Raw genomic sequence first — 16,265 nt, forward strand, 5'->3', positions numbered from 1 at the left:
ACAATGGCGAGAGGAGGCGGATCGTGCATTGGGTCATGAGGGGTCACAAAGTAGTCCACGGGCGCAACATGCACGGAGACAGAGGTCGCGCGTGTAGCTCGCCGAAAATCGCGCCCACCCCTCACTCCACTCCACGAATGCAAATGAAGGCGAGCGATGGAAGCAGGTCTGGACTGCGGCCGACGTCAAAAGATAAACATCTCACGCAGGGCCCTACAGTCGAACCTCCCGGTGTCAACCTTCCACGCCGCCAGCATTCGACCATCAACCGAATCGGGACCGGGCCACGTGACCGATGCGACCACATGATGCCACGAATGGCGCCGACAAAGATTCGGCGGCCTGCGAGTGGCACGGCCACCGATCCCGGACCGTCGACCCACACCGTGGACACTCCGCAGACGCTGGCTGCTGTCTCCGCTCCTTCAAAGGGGGGCGATGGGCGAGATCCACTCTGCTTCTGAACAGGCAATTGAGTGGATAACAAATCTAAAATTACACCTTTAATCTGCTGTTATTAATCCCTACGAATGAAGGAGACCCGTGTAGCTTGCACGGGCTGTCGAGGGCAAGTGCTGTTAGTGAACGCCTATGAAGGCCGGCACGGCGCACGAGGGGGTGCTGTGGCCGGGACACACAACCAGGTGTTTGGACATTTAATGACACTATTGTAATATTGTAATACATTAGACATCCGCTTACCAAAAAAGGGTAATAATAATCTTTACCATTAACATCATCACCGTCAACAATACGGCCACGTATCATTATTGCCAGTCACCCTGATCACCACCACCACCACCATCATAATTCTAATCATCACCATAATCACCACCATAATCACTGCAACCATCATCATCCTCATCACTTTAAATTCATCATCATCAGCGTACCACCATCATTATAAACATCAACACCATCTACCATCATCAACATTGTGATCACAATTGCAGCATGTTCAAAATGCGGCTGCTAGGGTGTTAACCAGAAGACCTTCTTCACATCATATTACACCCGTGTCGGCCTCCCTGCACTGGCCTCCAGTTTCACCTATAACACAGTTCAAAATCCTATTGTTAACTTACAAAGCAGTGAACCATGTTGCCCTGCCTACATCATTGCCATGCTGCACCCAAGGCCCCGAAGCTCTGGGCGTGATTGCAGATTTTCTCTTTATTCCCAGGTCGAGGAGTCGGTGTATGGGTGACCGAGCTTTCCCTCGTGTAGGCCCCAGGCGCTGGAACACTCTTCCACGAGATATCAGAGGGGAACTCTGTTTGTGGACATTTTAAAAATGCACCTTAAAACCTATTTATACGCTTCCGCTTATTAAACTTGTAGTTAATTTCGTAAATGATTCTTAAAATGTATTTATGATATTCGTGTCATGCTGAGTGTCTGCTGCTGGTGTGTCCTGTACAGCGCTTTGAGATCCTTAATGAAATGCGCTATATAAATGTCATCTTTTTGGTTCTTTCGGTAAAGTCACGTAGAAGGGAAATAATAAAATAATAAAATAAAACACAATAAAATACTATTCTCACCACGTTTCGGCCACCCTTATTAGCAGCCATATTAATCACAGGAATTATGTGGTTCACAAACATCCCCATCATCATCATCATCACGAACTTCATCACCACCAGCACCCGTGGTGCATTGCGCTACCACTCTCACTGCGAATACTCGCTGCTGAGCGTCTGACCGAGGCGCGCCGATATCACCGCTCCGCCTAACTTAACCGTCGCTTAGCCAACTTAAGCATCACGCTTACGGCGCCCGAGGAGCCAATTCACTCCGGCCATTGTCCTGAGACATCAGACGGCGAACGAGCGCAGCCCACTCGGAGACGCGCACGCACTCATCGATAATAACAACAACGACACGACGACGGTGATGGGTGTAACACGAGCGCGCTGACCGATTTTTTGTTTCGCACTTTGATTCTCTACACTTTTGATCCACATCCTCTACCTGCCGTAGGGCTCAGAACAGCATGCGCCCGGTTCAAAGGATGTGATATGGTTTGGGCGGGGGTGGGGGGTGGTGGTAGAGTTGGGGTGGGGGGGAGAGTCACGATTCAACTATAAAATCACTGATCGCCGGACGTGCGATCCAATGCGCGTGTCGCGAGAATGGATTATAATCGACGGATCGAACATTTCTCGCGAGGCATGGGTTGCTATCAATGCGTCCCCCTTAACAGAACTTCAATCTTGCACAAGACAGCCCGGGAAACACGGCCCAGGTGTGTATCGTGCAAGATAGCAGGTATCGGTTCTTATTCTCGTCGTACCTTCCTTTGAAACGAGCGTCGGGCTGCGTTCATCTCGAACGGCAATGCCGACGAAAACGACTCGGGCCGACGCCGACGTCCTGAACGAACCACCCGATCGACGGTCCCGCGAAAGATCCTCTGGAGATTTAACCCGTCGCTCGAAAACAACGGGGCGTTCCCGTCGAATCGAACCCGCACGCTGCGATCTCCACGAGTGGAAACTCAGAGAGAGCCCCATTGCGTGCAATCGCAGAAACACGGAGCAGACCCTACACCACCTGACAGCGCCAATGAAATCGAGTTTGGCACGTGGGCAAATATGCAAATTGATTTGGGTTTTTAGCAAAACTTTTTGGCACTCCACTGTACCTCCTGCGACGGTTTCCTGGCTTGGTTGGGAATCGTGGCCCGCGATCCGAGACCTAATGGGTTCATTTCGTGGTTGTGATGACCTTTTCGTTGTTTGTGTTTTTTGTGTTGGTGCCATATTTTTATTTGTTTATTAATTTTTTATTTTGCTTGTTAGTAAGGTTTTCACTTGCTTGGTACGTGTGTGTGTATGTGCGTTGGGCAACTTACTCGCGGTATGTAGCTAAACACGTATATAGGATTTGGTACATATATAGTTAACGTACAGCGTTGTAGGATGCTGTTAGCATGAATGACGCTATATAAAATGAAAGTATTACTATTAATTTACACATTTTCTTGCCAACGACAACATCGCCATCAACCCAAGTCCCGATCCTCCTTCTGGGAGTGCGCTGCTGTCACCATCTTAGAATCTCACCCAGATCCGCAAGAACGCTGGTGAACAGCGTGGAACAACGGGCACGTCCAGAATAAACACCTCCTCGTTCCAGAGCCAAACACTGCACCTCCTGAGCTTGTTATTCCTCCTCAGAGACACCGGTGGAACCATCAATCACATCAGAACATCAAGAGGCCGATGTGCACTCCTCCTTCATAAATGGAAAATTAAAGACTCAAGCCACAGTGCTATGACTGTGACTATGGACCACATATAGTAAACCCATAGAGACACTTAAAGATACAACAAGACTCATAGAGACCTATAGAGATACATAGAGAATCACAGAGATGAATGGAGACCCATTGAGATACATTAAAAACAAGCCATAGTGGCCATGCAACCAAAACTTTGGTCCATACAGTAAACCACTGTAGTCTGCGCTCCTTCAAAGGAGGATGAATATCAAAATTACACAAACCTCTCCTCTGAAGCCCTCTCGTCATTGCTAGCAGACCTCGACATTGGCATTTAGCTCCAGGACATCTTGCTGCCGTACGCATGAACAGAATGGAATGGTTAAATATAAAATAGAATAGATGACCTTTTCCCATTTATGCGCTACGAAGAAGGGCATTGCCCAAAAACGTCACTTGCAATAAAATATATTTCCTTTTAAGGCCACATCGCAATTGGCGAACGTGTTGAGTTTTATATCTTTTTTTATATTTTTCTTGGTATTTCTATAAAAATATATATAATAGACTTCCAACTTTGCTTAATTCATCCAGCCATTCGCAAGGGAGAGATCTCTGGCAGCAGATCCGAGCAAGCCGTGAGGACTCCCACATTGCCAGGGCGTCGTCCAATCCATCTCCGGGAGACAAGACACTAAGTGGCAGGGCCCCACCAGGTGGCTCGAAGTCATTTACCAACCCCGGAGGAATGTTTCTCGTGCTTTTTGCGGTTCCCGTTTATGTTAAGTGCGGCGTCTCGAGATGCGTTTTGCAATTCGGTCGTGTGCTATAAATTCAAATTATCATCGTCGTCGTCGTCGTTATCATTGCTATTAATGGCGCTGGTTAGTTTTTGAACTAACGACCGCGCAAATGGCAGCGTCACCGTGCTATCAACCTGCGCTCTTACCCTGGCCGTAAAAGACCGGCGCGCCATGAATGAAAATTACACGACAAAGAGGGAGCCGGAAGGCACGATGGGCCTCTCTCGCTTGAAAGCCTCCGGAGTCATAAACCATAAACTCACGATGGCGGAGCGCCGCGACAGCTTCCGTACGTCGTGCTGCCACGAAAGGGCCCACCGAGATGCGCCTTGCAACAAACGTAGAGGATAAACTCGGGGACCCAAACAAATGCGCCCGCGAGATAGCACAGGAACAACAAGTGCTCATTTCGCGGCCCAAGGCGGCGCACACGTCCACGGCTATTCGTCCGCCTCGTGTAAGTGGCTTCTTGGAAGCCGTTGGGGGGGGGGGGGGGAAACGCAAAAAAACGCCAAAAGACATTTACTTTAAAAATTAGTTTCATGTCCGTTATAGAAGCCGCTTTGGCTTCATCTTTTTCCCCCGTTCGACTGAAACGTAAAGGGAAGCCATATGGGAGTAGGCGGCGTTTAAGTCCCATCCTTCCGCGGTGAAGTAGCGTCAATAAATCACCCTGTGCACATTAGCTGTGGGCGAGTGAGTGACTTCACCGCAAGGATCTAGATCCACCCCCCCACTCCACACTCCCTACCCACATCTCCCCAAGTCTCCCCACGTCCTCTCTCAGCTCCCCCCCCCGCTCGCCACTGCACCCCCACAACGCTCCACAAGTGGCGAGCTTCGCCCCTCTAACAAAAGCTGGTGATTGCTACAACAATTAAATTAGCTGCGTAGGAGGGGGAGGGGGCTGACCAGCGAAGGTGGTGGCCCAGGGGGGGAGCTTGTTTTCTCGCCTGCGAGCCGAATCCAGCCGAGAGCGGGCTGCCATTGGGACAATTAAGACCACGCGGGCAATTAAGACCGCCGCATGCTCAGTGGCATTCGTATCGCCTGGCTGGCATGGGTCCTGGCACAGGAATGAGTTGGGGGCCCTTTGTCCAGTTCCTCCCAACCCACCTCTTTCTAGCTTTGCGACTGGGCCCCTTCCGACCCCAGTGGTTCTTCTGGGCAGTTCCACCGCCCGCACGCTCGATAGCTTACGCCCCGGTCTGTGGGTCTCTGTCTAAATCTGCGCACCTCTGCGTACGTCTGCAGATATGTAAGCAAATCATTGGTGACCAAATCTTTAGCTCTTTAAGCAAGTCGTCTTCCCCCGCACCGCCGATTAGCAACATACGTACATATGGCCACGCTGGGACCATCAAATCACTACATTGGTAGCCCAGCTTAATCACAACTCAGTCTGTGAGACTGCAGGTGCCTATGCAAGTCTACAGATCTCATTGTTAATCTATGCAAGCGGTGCAGCGTGGTTGACATTGATCCTGGTGCAAGAAATAAAATGCCACCCCCCACCCCCTGTTCCCCCCTCCCACACCCATGGCCCCTTTCATGAAAGCTCGGTGACTGACCTCCCCCGACCCTGTGGGCTCCCCGGGCAGTTGTCTCGCCTGCACACTCGACAGCTGTGCGATTGCGCGCACACACACGCACACCCACACACGCACACACACACACGCACACGCACATACACACGCACACACACACACGCACACACACCCACATGTGCCGCTGCGATGGTCGCCCGCTGGCAATGTTTGGGGAAACAAAAACATTTGGCGAGGAGCGCGGTGCAGATGCTGGCATCGGCCGCTCGCACCGTCGTTGTGCATCGGTCCGCGTGGGGGATCATGCCGTGCTGACGGTGGGAAGAGGAGACGCATGCCAAGGAACCAGACCTGGAGTGTTGCCGACTGACGGCCAGCCAAACTTGAAATCTCGCCGTCAATCGGCCGGTGGCTGATTTAAGTCGCGCCGAGTGGGCGTTCGGCCCGGTGGTGAAAATCCAGCGGATGATCCGCGTAGATCCTACCGCTAATTAAATTGACTCGTAAATGTAAAAATGCGCAGAGGGAAAATGTGGAAAGGCGCACGCTCAGTATGACACCCAAGGGACAGGAAGACAGACACACGGTTCAGAGAGTAAATTCACGTTCGAGACGTCATGTCGGCTGTCAATAAACATAAGCGGGCATGGAGAAAAAGATGTCGATAGAAGGGACGGCGGTCGGTGATTGAGACTAATACGGAGTGACAGCCTAGGGAGGGAACGCGCCCAAGAGCACGTCAACCGAGGTAAAGGAACGATTCTGGTTTGACTGCAATTATGGTTGGAACTCAGGATTAGTTCTGTTATGTCTCCCTCCACGAGCTGCTCTACCACACAGGGGGTCATGCGCAGCTTGCTGGAAGGGTCCCGGATTGATCAGGTTGGTGAATAAACACCGGAGATAACACAAACTAAAAAAAAAATCGCACCACTTCATTAAGATCCAAAGGTGAACGATGTCAGCGCAGTTTATAATTAATTGGGCCTCGTGTTTCAGGAATCAGTCTATACATTATTCATCACATTAAGTGCTTTTTAATGTTATTTTCTGAGGGGGGGTGGGGGGGGGGGTGCAGATTCCTGCCAGCTCCGTTTGAAAACCCTTCGTAATCGCGAATTCACAAAAGTAGCGCTTTCATCTGTGGCCTGAAAGGCCACGCGAGACACGGGGGAGCCTCGGCAGAGAGGGCCGCGCGCTCTTCAATGCGGGCACTTAGCGAGCGGCGGGAGGATGGAGCGCCAACCTTTTGTGTTCTGTGGAAGCCCTTTGATGGAAAATTTGTGGGATGTGGCAGACGTGTGTCGGATCTGTCTTGTACTGATCTTGTACAGAAAAGGTTGCAAGAAGAGCAAGAGCAACAAAAAAAGCACCCAAAACATTTAAAACGAATTGTAAGTGTGCGTGGGCAGTGCTCGCTAACAGCACTTGCCCCAACAGCCTTGTGGGGAGCCGGTGGCGCCGTGGTTAGCGCACCGTGCTTTGAGCCCCACGACCCGAGTTCGATTCGCCGCTCAAGACCAATGGCAGTGGTTCATATCTGGATGTTTCCTGGGCCTCCGTGAGGTCGACGCAGCCTTAAATGAGCACCTGGTGCATTGTGTGCAATCATCAGCACTGGGAAGACAAGGCTGACGGGGCATGGCGCTGGCCCATCCACTTCCTGCTGTGCCGAACCAGCCTTAATAGGTGCTTGCAAACAAAACTGTCATCAACAGCTTGGTGAAGGTTACACGGGGGATGTTTGGCTTTGAGGGGACGGACGTTGAATAGTACATTAGTTAGCACACTGATGACACGACTGGCGTTCGATTCCGGACCATGGCGACTCGTGAACTAGTCTTCGGCTTCTCCTGGTCACACCACCCCTTTGTGTGCCGTGCCGGCCTTCATAGGCGCTCACGCACAGTGCTTGCCCCAACCGTCTATGCGAGCTATACGGGGAATCTTTGTCTGTGTGGAACTGTGGAGCGGGTTGTTCGTGCCCTGACGCTTCGAACCCGACGACCTGAATTCGATTGCTGGACACGGTTAGCATCAGCGGCGAGTGATATCTAAATCGGACCTGGGCCTCCTCTAGGTTGACTTAGCCATGAAATGATTAGAGCGTCAAACTGTTGCTTTTTTTCTTTATCTATGCATTCTGCAGACAAATATCCCCATCCAACCTTTTGCGGACTATTTGAGCAAGCACCGGATAATGGCGGCATGACACATGAGGGGGTGGTGGTGGTGGCCTTTGTCTCCCCAGCCCAAGTACAGTCCTCATTTAAGGCTGAGTCAACCTAGGGGAGGCTCAGGACCAGTTCAAATTTTCGCCACTGTTATTGGTCGTGAGTGGGAATCGAAATTAGGCGACCGGTTTTCTTAACAGATTGTTAGGTCAAGTGTTGTTAGCGAGCACCTATGAAGGGAAACCATGGATCATCTCCCGAGATGCACTGCAGCACCATGATGCACTCCTCAACATTTTGCAATGCCAACACCAGAAGCGGTTAGACAGGAGACACGACGAAGAAGACTTATGAAGGCCGGCACAGCACACGAGGGGGTGGGTGGCCAGCACCACGCCCGGCCGCCTTTGTCTTCCCGGCCGTGATGTTTACACACTGCAACTGGTACCTCATAAGAACACACGTTTAAACATGCACACCCCATGTGCGATTCCTGGCCCTCTCGTACCGGGAATCGGTAATCGCCTCCACCCCCCCCCCCCCCCTGAGCACACTTCATCATGGAGCCGCGGGATGGAAGAACACGACTGCACGTTCAGCATCGGAGGCCGCTGATCCTATTAAGGCAAAACTCATCAGCGCCCGTGCGCCACAGAAAAAAATCACGGGCGCCCCGTGGACAGGAGACGAACGGGTGGCGGGGGGGGGGGGGGAAACAATTACCGAGCCGCGTAACAGCCGTCATCGCGAGCGGCGCACGTATCGCCCCGGATACGGCCCTGCTAATAAAGGCACTAGCGGCGATCGCCGCCGCCGTAATGATCGAAGCGAGCGGGGCCCGGTACGCGGGCGAGCAAGCCCCGGGCTCGACGCGCGCTAACTGGGAAGGATTAGGGACGCAGCCCCGTGAGCCAATTAAGAATAAAAAAAAAAGCCTCCCGCGGAGCGCCCCGCAAGCTTCCACCTCGTGACGTTCTACGGCGGCCGCTCGCAAGACGAAGCGCGCCGCCGTGCAATTAACGCTGCCGCCGCCGTCCCCAAGTTTGGCCCCCGTTCTTTCCGTGTGCGCCAAATGAATCCCATTTATCAAAATGTGCCGCCACCGCCCCTGGCCCCCCACCAGCCTCTCTCCCGCTAAAGCAACGGCCGCAAGAGGAGGCCGCTCTTAAAATCGGCTAATGACTCGCCGATAACGTCGATACGTCGGGCGTAAGCGTCAGATGCGCGTTTTATAAACGAACGGGAACACGTGCAGCCAGATGTTGGGTGCTGCTGCTGATGAGGCTGTAGGAATGTTCCCTGCTGATGCTGCTATTGCTGCGACTCGTGGTAATGATGACAATGATGACGGTGGCGATGATGAGTTTGTGAAATATACGTTCTTAATAATTTAACAGTAAAATAATTGACAACCCAGTGCTGGGTTAAAAGCCTCCCGATGTCATGTTGGTCATGCGAGTCTTTCTTTGTGACCATACATCACCAACGCTGGGAAGGTCAGGGGGAACCGGTTCAGGTTTTCACTCGCCACTGACATGAGCCGTGGCATGGAGTCGAACTCGGGTTTGCTGAGTTCATAGCTCATCGGTTGAGTGTTCGAGCCAGGCTGGGCCAGGATTCGGCAATGGTGGTCCCACTTTTCACCCAGGCAAACCGGCAAGCACTGACCTAGGTACCTCTTGTTTATTGCTATAAGAACAATGACATAGATTTAATAATATACAAGAAAAAAATTTAAACGAGAACAATAATTAAAATAACACGTTTTATGATGATCCCTGTACCGTTGAGTGCAGTGCGCTAGCTGCTTCACCAACACCCGGTGGGTAATGCACTGCGCCGTTCGTTATGAGAGAGACATAAAATGCAGACATTTACAATCACCATTATTGGATTGTTCGTGAACTTTGTTCCATTACGTTGGTGCCTTAATAATGAAAAACGAGCGAACACTGAAAATGCATGCACTTCATCATCACCATAATTATGATAGTCACCATCGCCGGGATTTAAGACGAAGGTCATCTCTCATCATCCACGGGCAAAATTAATCCTTTTCAGGAATTTCAGCTGACTCGGAGGCCAGATCCACTACATCTCGGCAGCAATGGGCCGTTGAATCTTGCAAGCGCGTTTACGCAAGGTCCGTACGGTCGAGCTAAATCGGAACGCTCAGCGAAGCTCAAAAAGCCCACACCCCTGCCGTCCCCACCCACGGAGCCCCCGTGTCACTCCCGGTGAGCGAACGGTCGTGAGCTCGACAGCACAGGGAGCATAGTCGCCATTGCACCGCTCTCGCAAACCGAGACCGGTGCTGCCCTCCGTGACCCCTCGCCGGGTTGAAACAAATGAAATCTGAACCGTCAAGCGTACGATTCGATCGTCGTTTATTTCATTTCGAAAGGCACAGCGCCGCTATTTTTAATGACATTGCTACTCACCGCAGAGAACTGTAGCGACACGACCACCGCACTCTATGATAGCTGGCGCCAAACTGCAGCACACGCCATCCCGCACGGCATTTTACTTCCGATTACGCTCTGATAATGCACGTGAAAGACTGACGACGCACGTGTACCTGCATTTCTGGATGTTTGCGTTTTCGAACACAGCGGCACAAACGTAACACCTACCAGATGCCTCGGCAGCGATCCGCTGACGAATGGCGCAGACCAAACGCGCAGTTTTTCTCGCCGTTGCTTGTGATCGTTCATTTTATTATTTCGACGCTCGCCGCTTCTCCCTCTCTCGCTCGCAGGAGCGCGATGATCGCCAGACGGCCGCTGCGGTAAGCACCGCTCTCGGCCAACTCCATTACGTCTCCCCCCGCGCCGTATCTCGATGACCCAGCAGGGGATCAAACGGTTCACACCCCGTACCCTCTGGTGGCTCGGCGAATCGTCGCAACTCCGCGGCCGCGATTCGGTTCAAGAGTTGCTTCGTTGCATTGAACGACATCTCCTCGCGTGTGAGTTGACCACTTAAAAACTTAAATAAAATAAAAGTCACCGTTGCTTTGTTCGTAGTGTGTTTATCGCCCTGTCGTTCGAACTTTAAAATAATTAAGGAGGCAAAAGAATCCGTTTATTATTTTGTCTACGTTTTTGAACGTCTCTTTTTGCATCGATTATCCCATTTTTCTGTCTCATCTGTACGGTTTTGTTCACTCCGCTGGCTTGCATGTAACCGCCACATTATTTGCATACAATTTGCATGCAATAGAAATACACTGATTCTTACACGTGTAACTCGATGAATATTATTGTGAGAATTAAGAATAATTGATCACTCCATGGATCATTATACCTCGACATGAATTGATGAGCTGTCACATTTCCGGAACCACAATTAAATTTGGCCAAGAACATGGAATCTGTAGCCGCTGCTGGGATCTCAACGCTGCCTTTACAAAGCTCCGACAGAAATCGCCAGGAAGCCGAATACAAAAGATCTTCTTTACTGATCCAATTGCGTTTGTGCGTGAGGCCACGTGGTTGTAGTTTTACGCCCGTCACTACCTGACAATATTGTCACATCGGTTATTATTATTATTATTTATTCGTGGCCGGCATGTCGATGAAGTTCGGACCGATAAAGCTCCTCCTCCTTGTCGGTGGCCGAATTCGCCGCCTTCGCAAGACGACGTTTCGCCAAAACCGTGTTGTGCATCATCAGGTTATTGAGTATGGAAATTCAATGAATGTATGCAGGAAACGATCACAGTTTTGCTTAACTGTGCTATTTGTACATTTTCTAGAGGGGCACGAATAGTAAAAAAAAACGAGGCAATAGTTACGCAATGGAAAATATTCACGCTATTGCCGCCGGCTACTGTGGTAACGCGTTCCGTAAACCGTCGCGTTATTTAACGAATTTACGCGGCGAGCATATTAAACAAAAAAAATTGCCACGTTTTCTCGCGCCCGTTTAAAGCTTAATCTTCAATTCGGCAACGTTCAATTAATCCTCGGGAAATAATCGCGGGCTCTTGGGCGCGGGCCGCGCGCAGTAAATCTGTCGGCGCAACTTCCACTGGACGCTTCATTAATGACGAAAATGAGGCAGAGGAGGCACCAAGGCCACTCGGCAAATCATTTTTATGCACCAGCCTATTTTTTTCCCGCGAACATATATATACATTTCAGTTTTTATCAATGTCTTCATCTCTCACCGCAAGAGCCGTAACAAAGCCCCTGCCACGAGAGCCATAACGGACTTGGGGGGGTGGGGCGCAGTCGAGTTGGGGGGGGGCACATTCACCTTGGGCAGAACCAGCGGCAGTAGTCCAGCTGAGCTCCCTCTGGCCCCCGCGGTAGGAACGAAAGCAACGCGGTTCTCCCCGGGGTGTTTCCTTCCCTCCCGGGCAGCGGCACGACACGCGACGTTTCGCTCCGCGCGCCGGTAGCTCCTTCCTCTTTCCTCCTTCTCCTCCTGCTTCCGCAAAAGGGAAACGCCCCGGAGAGCCAGGTTTCACACACTGTGCGTGTAGCGCACAGTACAACCGCGAGAACGTACGCAGAGGCGTGCGGTTCTGTCGTTTGAGGTTCGGTGCCCAAAACGGAGATGAGCGCGTGCTGGCTGATGTAAGCGCCGTCCGTCGCAATCGAGGTTGTTTGCGCGGACGACCTGCAGCTGGGGTGGCCTTGGCGGTCGCAAATCTGACTGATGAGACTGCAACAATTAATTCAGTTTCGCAAGCGTAAGCGGCACAGTCAGGTTACGCGCGTGGACAGGTTTGAAGGAGCACGCCGCAGTACGGCACGGCAACATCAAGATGTCATCATCGTAGCCTGAGCCACTGATGTCACCAGACCTCAACAACATAGCACGGCGATGTGGCAAACTCCACAACACAGGCTTATTTAAAGGCCATCTCTTGAAACGACAAATCCTCAGTTAATTAGCGTTTTTTTTTGGCTATGCTTTGTAAAATAATTCTTCATTTGTCCAGGAAAGCCTTGCCGAGGCTCCACGGCATTTGCGCGTCGGACAACGCTGGAATAAACCAGAAACGAAAATAAAAGCGCTCAGAGACAGGGGCGATGCTTCCAAACCCGCACCAATACAGCTCAGCGACCGACCCTCTCCAGGATCCCGGCAGTTCCCATCCCTGCACGATCCACCAACCCCTTGCTCCTCCGGCACACAGAGAGGGAATCCTAATTCCGTCGGCGGAAATTGCGGCGGCGGCACACACCGCCGCCCTGGGCAATCGCTCACGCGTCTCGTACGTCGCCCGTCCCCATGCATTATCGCTGAGCCACCGCTAATGCGGTCGTGCACGGCACTCAATCTTCCCAACCCCCCCCCCAACACCTTCCTCCTGCAACTACCGGCAGTGTCTCATTACGTACGCCGCAGCTATCCGGGCCCGCAGGCCCCCGCCATCCCTCCTCGTTCATTTCCAACTGCCACCGAAAGACTGTGGCACTTCTAGTCACGGTTTGTGCCCCGTTCCGGCTCTCGTCGCGATGTTCCATTTTTTTCTCCTTACTATGTCTGCCGGCTAAGGTTGAATGCGTTCATGCATTAGCTTTGTGTCGTCCGTACGTCCATCCATAGAGTGTGTGTGAGGGTGGGCGGGGGGAAAGGGCACTAGAACTCACGTGAAGTTGATGCAATCTGAACGACACTATAGAATAAAGTTGTGTTGCTATGAGGGACTTAATGCGTTGAAAACTGCCCACGTTAGTCAAAGGGTTTATCCAAAAACTTGAGATACAAACCGCAGCACAAAGGACTTTCCGAAAATATTTCAAATGCATTCTGCCCCGACAGCCACCCTAACGAATGATATAACGAAGTACTTTTCGAAAAACAATTAACATGCTGGGAAGCGTTACAGGATCAACGCGTGAGCACTTTTTTTATTTGACTTTTTTTGTCACTGCCCCCGCTGGTGTGGCCATTTGTGGTCGGCCCCCACCAGCCCCCACCGGCCCCCTGCCCCCCACTTCCACCCTCCCAAGCAACCACACGGAGCGGTAGGAGGCCGACCATGTGACACGTGCGGGAAGTCGTTGAGACCCCCCCCCCACCCCCCCCACCACCACCCCCCCTCCAACCAACTCCGTGTTTTCCCCGCACGCCGCCCGCCGCCCGCCGCTAACCCCGAGGTTGCCGCTGCTCCTCCTCGCCCAGGGAGAGGGGCAGAGACTGATGATGGAGCGCCGCTACTTTCGGGTGCCGAGCAGAGTCAGCAATTTCTGCAGCCACCGCAGAGAGAGAGAGAGAGCGAGCGAAGGAGAGACAGAGAGAGAGAGCGAAGGAGGGACAGAGAGAGAGAGCGACAGTGAGAGTGCGGCGGGCGCATGAGGAAGCGTCAAACCAAAGAAGTTCCCAGCGAAGCGTCGGACGTTGCTGCAAGAAAAATGCGCAGCACAGCCCTGCAAAGGCAGTGGGTGAAGCGGTACCGCGCGGCCGCTGAACCCCACGCAGCCTCAAGACATTGAGTGTCGCGTGTAATGGGTTCGTGAATATTTATTTACGAGCTTTGGCGTGCAGCGATGTCATCGTTTCAGCAAATGATGCAAGTGAGAATTGCGCATTCGCAGCTCGCGCAAATCACATGCAACCCCTTTTGCTAAATGTTACATTTAGGCTAATTAAGCGAGCAGAGCAAACGATGTGAAGGAGAGCGTGAACGCGGGACAAAGGGTCGATTTTGGAACGGAATTGTCACCACGAATCGTGGCGATTCATCCGATCGCTGCGGAGAATGGGGCGGGGTGAATCATTGCGACGCACGATCGACAGGTCGTTAGGCAATTGACGGCGCAGTGATTAGCGCTTTGCACGATGAACCCGATGACTTGCATTCAATTCCTGGCCACAACCAACATCAGCGGCGAGTGACACCTGAATCAGTCTTCGGGGGGGGAGGGGGTGGAGGCACACTTTACCAACCTGCGCTGCTTGACGCGGTAAAAGTATGGTCAAACTGCGCAGCCTTCGTCCAGCAGCGGATTTACAAACGGCCGTGACGCCCCCTTGAGCATGAATATCGACGCGTTGCACAGACAGCCCCGCATTTCAAATCATCGCCCCCACGAGCACCGCGATCGTGGCTCCGTGTTTTGTTGTTGTTGCGCAAAGCGCCTCCGACGTTGATAATTATACATTTCCCGGCGTCGACGATGTTGTGGTCGGAGCCTCCGCTCGCCGGGGAGCGTCGTGTGCGGCGAACACTATTTACACGTCAGGGGGCCCCTGATCCCCCATCAACCCCTTCAACCCCCCCCTGCCCCCCACCGCGCTGTCGCCTGAGCACGCGGCTGCCGTGGGGCGAAGGCGATAAATCTTCCGCTTTACGGCTCGTCCCGACGCCCATGACACGTCCTGGCAGCTCCGAAGGCAATTAGGGTCGTTCTGTTTTGCCACCAGCTTGCGGCTCAATGCGGTGGTGTTGTTGTCCTCGGATGCCGGTGGCGCTGATGCTGCCACTGCTACCGTTGGAAGTTTCCCGCACCTCCGATCAGCACGGTTGGCGGCGTGCAGGTGCGAAAGAAGTTCAACAATACAGGCACGCATGCAGAAGTTGGCAGCGGCCTTCGCTTGGTCCCACGCAGTTGAGTGAGAAATCGCGACCCGCGCCGTCGTCAACCCGGCGACCCAACGTCGATCAACGATCTCCCGGCCTCCGGAGCAGCAACAGCTTGAGGCAATTCGACACGACAATTTTGTCTTCTTCTGCGAAGAGCTTAGCGGCTTCTCGTGGCAGCCTCGGTCACGTGAACCCGTACATCTATGCGAGGCATAGATGTACGGCTCTCTGTCAATCCAAGCTGGATGAAGGCCTTCTCACGCTGTGCCCGTCAGCTTTATTATTGTATGACCATACTTCACCATGTCGGTGCGTACAGGGTGATGAAGTGATTTGGCGACCCAGAGCCGGGGTTTAGATACATATCGCCAACTTTGTTAGCCACGGCTTGGGAATCGAACTCGGTTCATTGGGTTCATAGCGCAAGATGTGAGAGCCGCTGGGCCGCCGCTACCTCAGCTGCACAACGTTCACACCACAAGGTGTACGAGGGGCGAGCGAATCGATGGATCGAACGCGAGGGGGCCTGTTAATGACGGAGATCGATGCGTCTGTCTCAACAGCAGCGGGTCCCCCATCACATGCCCGCAGCGCCACATGCACAGCTCCTCCGCAAATGCCGTCCCAAAAATATGACAAAAACGTAATCGGGCGCCACAGTGGCGAGATGTTAACTACCTCGCCCGGTATACAGGAGGTCGTGGGTTCGATCCCGACCCTGATGCGTGTTGTATATTTGGAGTTTGCATGTTCTCCCGGTGGTCACGTGGATTTTATTTCCAGGCATTCAGATTTTTCCCTCCACATTTAGAAACAAAGTCATGTATTTAGAATATTTGGCTGCTGTGAATTTCCACGTGATAAGCCACTTTGCTGAGCTATAATTTGTGGCCAGGTTGCTTCTAAAAAAGAGCTCAGTGGCCCTTACCTGGTAAAATAAATTTTAAAAATAATTGTATATTATTAACGCAA

General features: G+C 52.2%; 1 protein-coding gene across 12 annotated transcripts in view; it reads right to left on the reverse strand.

Annotated features, from left to right (window-relative positions):
• The window catches only part of LOC144729367 (neuronal cell adhesion molecule-like), a 211,979-nt gene that overhangs the window by 123,560 nt on the left and 72,154 nt on the right, over positions 1–16,265 (reverse strand). For 11 of the 12 annotated variants that reach the window (XM_078609574.1, XM_078609580.1, XM_078609583.1 and 8 more), the window contains one exon: positions 12,011–12,181. The exons of the other annotated variant lie outside the window; for it this stretch is intronic. The gene's annotated coding sequence lies outside the window, so the exon portion shown is untranslated. The remainder of the gene's footprint in view (positions 1–12,010; positions 12,182–16,265) is intronic. 12 annotated transcript variants of the gene reach the window in all.

This window comes from Lampetra planeri, chromosome 32 (assembly GCF_965212315.1).
Source record: "Lampetra planeri chromosome 32, kcLamPlan1.2.h2, whole genome shotgun sequence".
Taxonomy (NCBI): domain Eukaryota; kingdom Metazoa; phylum Chordata; class Hyperoartia; order Petromyzontiformes; family Petromyzontidae; genus Lampetra; species Lampetra planeri.